Raw genomic sequence first — 11,316 nt, 5'->3', positions numbered from 1 at the left:
CTGAGGCATTAGCTACATCAGCCACAAATAGCAGCAGATGTCCCTGACTGTCGTAATCAGCTTATTAAAAACAGTCTGAAATTCATACACTCATGAATTGCGAATCAAAGCCAAACTATGTAAAGGAATGTTTTACTTTCCAGTGAGGATCACTGCTGTGCCTAATTTCAAGTTTTTGACCCCTGTATATTTCAGCTGAAGGAATATCAAAAGAAAAACTTTCTGAAGATATTTTTCAAGATAGGAAAGTTTTGGTTAGAAAGTAGTTGGAAAGTTATGAGTGATACGAAAAGAACTGCAGTGCAGTGGAAATTATTATGAAATTTTATTGTAATGACCAGTGCCCAACAGCGGCCATAGTGGTGTTCTAATTCCCACAGTACTCTTTTCTTTGTATCTCACTGGATTTCACACATTAAAATGATATCCTAGTCTGGAAAAAGAATCAGGAACTGGACTTCCATTCCCAGTACAATGTTATCCTAGGCATACAATCTTGTATTTGATTCATATACTTGGGTACAAGAACATTTTATAGTTGAGCTCCTTTTTATGGCTTTTTTTTTTTTTTAATCATGCAATGGTGGTGATGGTCCATTGAGCTCAGTGCTTTCTTCTGATGAGCTAGACAAAGTAATAAATAAATAAATAAGAAGTTTTTTGTGTAGTAGGAATTGCCCTGTTATTTCATAAGCATCTTGTATGCCTGAGGCTAGTGCGATTAGTGTAGGGTTAGTATGCATGTTCACATAGTTTATAAAGCTGTTTTGATTAGAAAGTCCAAAAAAAGGATATTACATTTTTATTACAAAAATGTTTGTTTTTCTTCATTTCTCTTCAAACAGAAGACAAAGTTCCAGGCATTCTCTCGTTTTGCTGTCATACATCAGTTCCAATGAAGGAAACGGAAGTGAATTTCCGTTACTTTTTTTCTTGATTAAGATCACAGACCGATGCTTTTTTTCTCACTTAGTTTCCCAGTTCCATCATTGCAAGTACTCCCCCAGCCAAGCAAAATGTCATCCTTCTAACAAGGATTATGGCTGGAAGGAACTGTGTTGTCATTATTTATGCCCTTTGGATTCCTGTAAGCTTGATTCATTCCCTGCTTCTCTACCAAGAGTGTCGGGACAGCCTTGCAGCTCATTTGCTTCCTATGATTTAGCATTTGTCTGTAAATTACTTTTTTTATTTTTTTTTATTTTTTTTGCCTAAGGTAACTGGGTTTTCTCTGTGGTCTCATAAACAGCTGTCTGAATCATGCAGGCTTCCCAGCTCCAGAGCTTGGCTTGTTCTTCGCCTGTGTTAGTGCCATCTTCACGTTTCTGGAGCACGCTGCTCTTCCAGGCGGGCGATCCAGCCAGCTTCAGCATCTCCTGGAGCTGGATGCCTTCCCCTATCTAGAATTACATCTGTGTCTGCCTCAGAGGCAGCAGTAACTCCTTCAAAAGCTTGTAGCAGCCGTAAATCAGGCACTGCCTTCCCAGCCCGCACCTGTTTCACACCCCGTGGCAGCAACGCTCGCAAGGCGATGCGGCGGGCCCGGGACAGCCAGCGCACAGGCCTGCGGGGCCTCCGCACCGCGGCTCCAGCGCCGGCCCGGCTCGGCACGGCCCGGCCCGGCACGGCTCGGCTCGGCTCGGCACGGCCCGGCCCGGCACGGCTCGGCACGGCTCGGCTCGGCTCGGCACGGCTCGGCACGGCTCGGCTCGGCTCGGCACGGCACGGCACGGCTCGGCTCGGCTCGGCTCGGCTCGGCTCGGCACGGCATGGCACGGCACGGCTCGGCTCGGCTCGGCACGGCACGGCACGGCCCGGCTCCGATCGGCCGCGGGCACCGTCGGAGCCCCCCTCCAGGTCGGGGCGCGGGGCCCGGCCCGGCCGTCCCCATGGCAACGGACGCTCCACGCGCTTCCATTGAGCTTCGTTGCAGCCCCGCCCCTTTCCTCTGCTGTCCAATCGCCCACACGCACGGGCCCGATGCTGAGCTCCGGTTGGACAACACTCACGTTCATCAACGCCTCTGGAAGCCTTCGGGCTCGAGGGGCCTTGCGCGCGGGAAGGAGGGGAGGTGGTCGCAGCCGGCACCCTCCCCGCCCTTGGCGGGTGTTGATTGGCTGTCCGGCGCTTCGGGGAGGGGTTTCGCGCCTCCCTCCCTGTGATTGGGCAGCGCCGCCGTCAATAGGGGGCGGACCGCGAGGCGCGCTTGGCGCGCCCGTTCGAGTGGCGGCGGCCGCGGGGCTGGGACCGACGGTGCCCGGGGCTCTCCGCGGCGGGCGGGGGCAGCCGAGCCGTGTGAGGGGCTGGCGCTGTGGTGCCTGCACGGGCCCCGTCCCTCGTCCTGCCCCGCCGCCGGGCTGTTAGGCAGAGCCTGGGGTCGGTCAGCGAGGAGCTGACTCCCCGCAGCGTGAGTTGGCGCACAGCCGGTGACCTCGTGAGTTGTTCGTTTGTTTCACGGAGACGTGTCTGCGTGAGCACGCGTCTGCTCCCTTAGCTACAGCTGTGACAGAGCAGCGCTAAACCCTGGTGTGTGACGGTGAGAAACGACCCGTGTTAACAGTGCAGCTCGTGCAGAGCTCCGGAGAGCGCCGTGTTCCCGCTGGTTTGCTTTCCAGAAACCCGTCTGGTCTTTGTTTTACTTCTATGAGCTGCGTTGCTGCAAACCGCCCGAGGAATCCCCAGGCACCGGACCAGCGCGGTCACGGCGCTGGTGGGAGCCCCCGCGGGGGCCGAGGCTCCCTCGCTGCCCCGCTCCCCGCCGTGTCCCGGCCTCGTGGTCCCGTGGCACTCGCTGCCTTCAGGTTTTGCTGGAGGTTTTGTAACTTGGCTCGTGAAATGGCATTCGCCAGAACGTGATGAGCCTGTTATTCGAACGCAGCGTGGTTAGGTTCGGGGTGGGCATGTGCAGGTCGCGTGTCTCGATCTGACGATTTTTGTCTGAATCATTGGCTGAGCCATCCAGCAAAGTCGTGCTCTTTGTGGGTGACCTGGTAATTCTCTGGGGAGACCTCTTTGTGTTTGACCCGCATTAATAATGAATGCGGGGCAGATATAAACACAGTTGGCTTTGTGGTATTGTCTGAGATAATGGCATCTTATGTAGCATAAATTGTTTTGAGTTTGTTTAAAGATTGTGTGAAAACTTAGCTTTGTTTTGAGTTGTACGTGTGACTGCTGTGACAGTGAAGACTTCAGCAGCTGTCTCAGAACTGGAAGGCACAGGCACAACAGCCTCTTCTCTGTTTCTGAACTGAATAGGTTAGAGAGGGATAAGTAGCCCCTTAAATTTTTCTTAATTGTAATTAAATTCACTCTAACTTTTGCTCTATATAGCCTTACACTTCTTGTTTACTATTTCTCATCAATTTTCCTTGTTTAAATTTGAAATTGCTTTTCATTTGCTTATACCAGTCCCTCAGATATGCTTCCAAAAGTAGCTGAGAAGTCTTGATGTTATCCACTTGTATTTCAGAGAGTGAAATGAAGTACTTTTTGTGCTGGCACTGCTCAATTAACATTACCAATTAAATCCTGTAAATATTCTTCTACTCTTAATGTAAAAACCATTGAAGGTGGGTTGACAGAAATCATTCCCTTTCCTGTTGATATTTGTAACTAAAATAAGCCTATAAAGTGCTGCTGAATGCATCTAGAGAGTCCATGCTTGCCTTCCATTCAAGCAGAGCAAATGCAATCACCCGTGCTCTTACCCTTTCTGAAGTGTTGGTGCACTTGAAAAGAATTGGATGATTTGTAGACAGAGTCTGTCCCAAGACTCAGAGTGTAAGGAAAGGGCGTGCGGTTTCTTTTTCCTCTTTCTGAAAATCAAAACTATTATGTGGAATTCAACCACCTTTGATTCCTCAGTCAGTGCTGATGTGGGGATAAGTAGGATCACTGGTGAGGAAAAGAAAGTGGATATGACCTTGTTGATAGAATCCAGTTCTAGAAAGCCAGAATATTCCCTGTGTTTTGAACAGGTATTTCTTAAGGGAAAATATGTGAGTTACAGCAGAAATAACTGTTTAGCGGAAGTGATAAGAAGTTCGGCTTAATTTTTGGATCATTTTATGTGTGGGTATTAGGGTAAAATAGAGCTGGGATAAATGAAAGAAACTACCTTATTAGAAACATAAAGACTAGTGACTGTATCTTGGCCAGTGTTCCCATTTTTCCAGTAAGCTGTCTGCTGTACGGAGGTGTATAACCCTAATGGCTTGTTGTATGCCATTAAAAGGTATTGTACACTCATAAAAGAATGACATTTTGATCAATGCTGTTAAAAGAATTACTGTCTTGACACAGAAAAGCTTTCCTGCTGCAAGTTTAAAAATATGCCTTTAAAAGCTTTTTATTGAATACCTTTGCATCCCTCAGAAATGTGCCATTTTGGCACAGGGCTGCTCTGAAGTATTCTGTGTTGTAACTTAAATGCAAGACCTTCTGTTTACCATCGGAAGGGAGAAAGGCAAGGCAGGTGTATTCACTTAACTACTGTCATGGGGACGAAAGAAAAAGCACCTTGAGCTACTTGTATGCAGTCTAAAAATAAGAACTCTCCACTTTTAAAGAGTCAAAAATCATTTGAAAGCTATTTGGTTTTGTTTTGCCATTGATTCCTGTCTGTCCCTCCAGCTTTGTTTGAGTGTCCCTTTGGACTTTGAAGCTGTATATTGATGTTGGAGGGAGGCAGGTGGTAGATAGGAAAACCACAAATGTCTTCATTGGAGCTGGATCCCAGCTCACAGGCAGGCTGGCTTTGTTCAGAGGAACTTGGTTCGGAGATGTCTAGATGGTTCTGTTGTGGTAATACAAGATCTTCTTAATAGCACTAAAGGGAGACTTCTGCTACAGAAAGTATTGGAGCTAGTGTTTAATCACAACTACTGAAGTAATGCTGTACCTAGTTTGAAGATGGCTAAAACTACAGCTAGTCAGTCAGCGTGGTTCAGCTGTATCTGCTACTGACAACCACTGCGGGGTGGGAACCTGAGGAATCCCCTCCGTGGGTCTGACCTCTGTTCTGGGAATTCGTGATAGATCTGGTTCAAATAGGAGTGTTAAAGTCATAGCTTGGGAATCTGGAGCCATGGATGCAATTCCTCAGTTTTATCATAGTCCTTACGTGTTCTTGTGAATTTCATATGCTCCTTCTGTCATTGTTTCAAGTCTTCAGTTGTTGAGCTGGTTTGTGATGTATTAAATGTTATATATAAAGATGGATGGTTCAGCTGAAAGAGCATGGTGGAACTGATATGGAGAGATACTAGGCAAGTCTTCTGAGGCTTTTTTCTTTCTTTCTATATGTTTATGATCAAACCAAAGAAATGCATGTTCTGGATGCAATTGGTATGTGTCATTCCTGACATGGGATTGTCAGCAGCTGGGTGGGATGTGAGTGTTGTTTAGGCTTTGTAACAGGTGAGGAACAGCATAGCATTAAATGGTATTTCTGTACATTGGATCAAAAAAGCTGTACAACTTTGTGGTGGAATTTTATTCCTTTGAAGAAGGCAAAATGTTTAGTTGCATCATATGTAAGTAGCTCTGCTTAAGTACAGCTTTTTAATATTTATTTCAGGAAAAGGCAATGTTAATACTGTTCATTATCTGCAAAGGCAATGTACAAAGGGAAGAAGCAGAAGAGATTGAATATGTGTATGACGAGAGTCAAGATGCATGCCATCGTAACTGCTTCCCAGTTGTCCTCCAGGTGCTTGAATTTTGATCAAGGTAACATTCTGGTTGGGTGGGAGAAGCCCAAACCCTTACTTCTGTATCAATGAAACATTTGGTAGCTTTTGGAATGGGGATGGAGGGGGCTGTTCGCTTTTTAAATGCGCAAGCTTATGCTGAGGTTCAGCTGTGACTTGCTAAAGCTGATGTTAAGTAATGTCGAAGTAGTATTCCCCTCTCTGAGTCTTGTTTTAATGGAGAGGGAACAAGTGCAACACCAGCAAGAGTGAAGGGTGATGTGAGGCAGTGAACTGCATGTGGCAGCTGCTCGGTAACTCCGGGAGCTTACTCTGAGGTGCAAACAGTAACTTGAAGTGTATGAAAGTATACAGAGCCTTGACTTTGCTGGTTATTGTATCCTGCAGCATACAGTTTCCCACTAACAATTCCAGCTTATTTGCTGTCTTTGGATTTAAAAAGGGAAAGATATTGCATACGCTCTTGCCAGTAGCCTGTTAGATGATTCCTTGCTTATTTCTAAGGACTCTCAGGACTGCCTTTGTTAGGAGAAGCTATGTGTTCATGACTTTCGCGCAGTCATTCTATATTCTTTTCCTTTGATTTTTAGGTCTGTCTCACCAGCCTGCACAAAACAGGATATTCTTCAACTATGTATCACCTGTGGTGTAGTTTTTGTTGTTTTTAACCTCCCTAGGTTTTCATTTGCATCCTTGCACTATGGAGAAATATGTGAGAAATTGGAACCTCACATCTTTTTATTAAGATGAAGAGGGAGTGAGGGCAGAGAGCCTGCTGGACTCGTGTTCTTGATTATTCCCTATGCCAGCCTCCCAGGTCCTTTCTTGTCTTCTGTGCAGCAAGGGGCCCTACCTGCTGCCAGCTGTTGTGTGCTGTTTTCTGACTAAGCCTCACTTGTGTAATTTTAGCTTTGGAGGATATTTGAAAGTAAAATTATCACCATAGTCCTGTTTACCCACAGTATCTCACTGAAGCTCCCTTTGAATGTTTTTCTACAATGACCTTTTAGAATACCTGCTTTCAGGATAGACTACCGGCCCATAAGTTTAGCTTAGACATGTTTTCTTACATTTAGCTATATTAAAAACTATGATCTTTGCTTGACTCTTCTTTACCAGGCAAACTAAATGGCTTTCAATTGCTGATCCTTGTTTTTATTACTCCATAATCTGTAAATTTGTTTGGCAATTGTCTTATACTTTTCCTTCGTGCATTGACAAAACTGCTGAATAATATAGGGTCAAGCTCTTGAAGGTGGGATAAAAGAACCCATCCTCTTTTGTTTTCATATTTAATTGATACAAGCTGGAAACACTTATTTAGTGTTTAGCCTCATCTGCAATTACATTTTGAGGGCTATCAGTCTCTAACCCACTTGATGTGTCATGTTGATTTTGAGTTTCGTAATCAAATGTCATTTTTCATCAAGTCAACTGCCCTACAAAAATGTTATATCTGTGCTATTAATTAGCAGTAAACTTATAATTAAAAAATCAAGCTAGTCCAAGAATGTTTCTTCTGAAAATTCATGTCATTACTATTATGACATGAATTACTCCCTCCAGTTCTTTCTTATCTAGAGTCCTGCCTTGGTCATTCTGTTACTCTGAAAACAGTGTCAGACAGACCAGATTATAGTTACTCAAATCACCAGATCTCCTTTAAAAAAAGTAACTGTTTCTCCCTGACCTCTCAAATTTATTGTATTTTCCAAGGCATGTGAAAAATGAGTATTAATGATCCAAACAGCTCTTCAGACAAGTTCTTTTTGTCTAATCATGGAAATTGAAACCCAGATCTTAACTCTTTCCCATTTGACCTAGTTCAAGCTACTCAATTTGTAAATGACCTAGCAGAGTCATGTAACTTCCTGTGGGACTTAAGTTGCATTAATCCTTATCAGTATGAGGCTTCCTAGATTTCCCCAGTTTAACAGGACAAATAGACAGCATTAAGTTTTCCGTTTTGACCTTGAAGGCCTTGTCACTGTTTTTGGCATCTGTGGCTAGTCAAAGGTAGGATAGAAGCTGAGGGCCTAAATTTCCATGAGTTATTTTGAATGGACTACATTGCTTTGGTTTATGTTAGATTAATATTTTGATGTTAATCTTTATGGCTAAATCTAAATCTACACAAATTGATCATGCAAATAAAGTGTAATCAATCCATCTAGCATAGAGGCTAATTGTTTGATACCAATATCTAGATCATATAGTTCTTAAATGTCAGAGTGATTGAATTGCTTTGAGAACTCATGGGAGTAGATCTCTGGGCAATGCAGGAAGGTAGTCCACTTTTTAGTATGACTTATAAAATCTGTGTCAAACACCGATGTTTTCTTATGTTTATAGTTGACTTCCTTTGGAGATGCATATAAAACACAAGTAATTTTGCTCATGGATCAAAATTATTTTCTTATGTTCTTAAGACAAGCCTGAGGAGAACAATAACTGAAGGTTGAGTGATATAGTAAGAGGAATAAAGGGTGTCACAGTGTAAAATGGTGTCCCTTTGTGGAAAGATTTATGAAAAATAAATGTGGTAACTCAAATGGAAAATAAGATGGGTGATGGATACCTGTTGAATGTTTCTTGGGAATAAGCAGCTCAATAAAACCAGTAAGATGGGACTAGGATGGTGTGTGTTTTCTTATTTGCTATAGTATTGAGAAACAACTTTGTGCTACAACTTGTGATAAGGGCATACGCTAAAATCTGGAAAGTTCTTACTGTAGAGCTTTCCTTATGTTGTACTAAATTTATTGAGAAGGAGTAAATCAAGCAGTAGCTCTAAGTGAGGCTTGCTTTTAAGTCTAGAGCTTTGATTGCAGTATAGGTATATTTTCTTGTTATGGGCCTTGCCTGAGGAATAGTATGCAGGGGATGCCTTAGTGAATCACATAGTGAAAAAAGAGCTAGTTCGTTATGCTTTCCTTGTATTTTTAGAACTGCAGTTTGTGGGATGTTTTCTTTGTAGCTCTAGTGTTTGGGCTGTGGGGATTTCAAATCTTTCAGTGGAAAAAAAAAAACACTTCAAATTCAGTTCAGAGTCTGATATTTGTTTTATTAGTGGAAATTTTTGTCTCCTGTGTCTTCCCCATTCTAGATAACCTTTTCTTGTCATCTAAGAAATTAATTTCTTTGTTGGAATCATTGCAAGTAAACTTGATAGCAGGAGTGCTGTTATTGAGGCAGCTTACAGAGTGATTTGCTAAGTACAGCCTCTCCATATAATGTGAAGCAGAAGTCGATTTATTGACCACTACTGGGATTTCAGGAATCTGTTGAACTACCTGTTTTTTAATCCTTCTCATAAAATTCACTATTGAATGCCTTTTTTTCTGGCACCCTCTTGGAAAGGATTCTCTTTGATATGCAGTCGTACAATAACAGCAATCATTGTTTGCTACTCATCTCTGTACTATGGAGTTTGGCTTTTTAATAAAGTGTATACAAGGTCATTTAAGGTAGCTTTTGTGACATCAGACTCTTCAAAGGTTTTTCCTAAAATACTTTCCCATGCAGAGAGGAAACTGATGCTTATCTAAGCTGTGAAAATACTGGCTCTTTGGCCATACTGTCAGTCCTTTTCAGAGAACATATTTAAATTAGAGAAAAACACTGTGGAGAAGTCAACTTTATTATGAGCACAATACTGCTTATGTTGCAATACATGTCCCCTGTAAAATATAATCTGCCACTTTTCTGGAATCCTAAGAAAATATTTTCTTATGTAATTTGATTAGATTTTGCTGTTTGCTATGTATGCATCATGATTTATTACAACTTTCTGTAAACTTTCTTCTCTAAAGTAAGGTGTATGTTAGGAATGAAAATTATTTGAGTTCTCTCTGGTAATCTGTGAAAACATAGTTTTCAAAATTGAATACAAGTGAACTGTATGAAGATTATTGATTCACAGGGATGAGTAGAGAATGCTTTCGGTTAAGCTCTTCTTGTTGCTTTAGATTTTATACTAATATCTAGAGGCTTTGGGTGCAGTGTTTGATTAACAGACATTAATGGAGAGATTGTCCTCTTATCTCTAGTTCAAATGCTGGATTTCTGACAATTCTTCCTAGCCACTATTGCATACAGGATACTAAAGTTTATGTACTCAGGGATGGCAGTTGGAATATTTATAGGTATGGTCTATGGTAGTAATGACCTGGACATCAGGCATACTTATCTTCTGAGCGAGATGTACAACTTGCTATGTGATGTCTGACCACAGCATAATACTGCCTGGAACTGAGGAGTCTGTTATGAAAATGTCTGGAATGCTACTGTAAGCATTAAAAGAGAGATGGAAAGCTCACTCAGCACAGAAAAAGTATTAGAAGGGAAAGATGTGTTTGCATTCTGATACTGCACCCACAACTGTAGTATCTGCTAGCCAAATGCTTAAGTGGGCCAAGCTGATCCAGGTATGTATTATGTTTGAGATCTTGCTCTGCTGATTTATTTATGCAGCAATTCATGAAAGTGACAAAACTAGTGTTTTCCAGGCTCCCTTGTTGTTTTTGCCTTCATTTTGTATATATTTCAGATAAATTTCTTAATAGTTTTGATTAATTTCACTACTGGATTGTGAGAAATTTAGATGATTTGACTGTTCTTTTTATTTTTTATTTGTCCTTCTTCTGTCAGTTGCAGATATTAGCAAGACCCAAAGGGGTGCAGAAAACTTGCTGTTCAGGAATATGTTTCTGCCAGGTTGTATGGTATGATTATCGTTCCCAAGGCAATCTTATTTTTTTCAAAACATTTTCCCCTCTATTTTCCTGTCTTTAATCTAGATGGAACCTCCGATCTCTAAAAGTGAAAAGCTGGGACATCAATCTGCCTTTGAAATTCAGCTTCATGTTCAGTATTGAACTTCTGTCTGTGTGCTTAGCTGTTCCAGTCAGAGCCCCAAACTCTGTATTTTTCACTAATGCTTTGTCAGAGAGCTGTCCTCTTCACAGAGATTGAAATGAGTAATAGTCTTTCGACACTATTGGCAAGTGGCTTTCACGGTCCATGGCGGATCTAATGAACTACATCTGCAGGGTTGGAAAATCCGGCTTTTGATTGTCTGAAAGGAGACTTCTGAAGTCTCTACTTGGAATCACTGACTTTCTCAGGATTTTCTTTCTCTTGAGAAGATGGGGAAAGCATTTTTGGAGATTCCTTCACAATCTAACATTCAAAAATCTCAGTTTTGGATCAGGGTGGTTTTCCGCAGTAAAAATTGAAAAGTTGACACAAATTATAGACATGCTTGAAAATGGAAATACAGTGAAACAAGCTCGTTTATGGAAAGCATGTGTATAAGCAAACTTCCATGCTCTCAACATAGATCCCTTGCAAGACGAGATTTAATGTTCCTTTTTGCATCACATAGGATTGCCTACAGGTGCATTTTTGGTTGTTGGTATGTACATAAACAGAAAAGGCATTACTGTCAGACAGGACTGCAGTCCATGGGGCTGTATCTTCAAAGGCCTGGGAACAAAACTGGGCCAGAGTTTCAAAGAAGCTTGGCAATCAACTTGCCTCCAGCATGCCAAGTTTGAAAATATGGCTGTTCTCTAGGTGTCTTAATGAGAGCTGGGTTCCA

General features: G+C 42.3%; 1 long non-coding RNA gene across 19 annotated transcripts in view; it reads left to right on the top strand.

Moving 5' to 3' along the window:
• Positions 1-2,187: 2,187 nt before the first annotated feature.
• Positions 2,188-11,316, top strand: part of LOC121076989 — a 110,962-nt gene continuing 101,833 nt past the window's right edge. For 16 of the 19 annotated variants that reach the window (XR_005823838.1, XR_005823846.1, XR_005823850.1 and 13 more), the window contains exon 1: positions 2,188-2,434. This is a non-coding gene — a long non-coding RNA (uncharacterized LOC121076989). Of the gene's footprint in view, positions 2,537-11,316 lie in introns of all 19 variants that reach the window. The other 3 variants (XR_005823841.1, XR_005823842.1, XR_005823851.1) reach the window with 2 other exon arrangements.

This window comes from Cygnus olor, chromosome 12 (genome assembly GCF_009769625.2).
Source record: "Cygnus olor isolate bCygOlo1 chromosome 12, bCygOlo1.pri.v2, whole genome shotgun sequence".
Classification (NCBI taxonomy): Eukaryota; Metazoa; Chordata; class Aves; order Anseriformes; family Anatidae; genus Cygnus; species Cygnus olor.
This window is presented reverse-complemented; position numbering and strand designations above follow the sequence as displayed.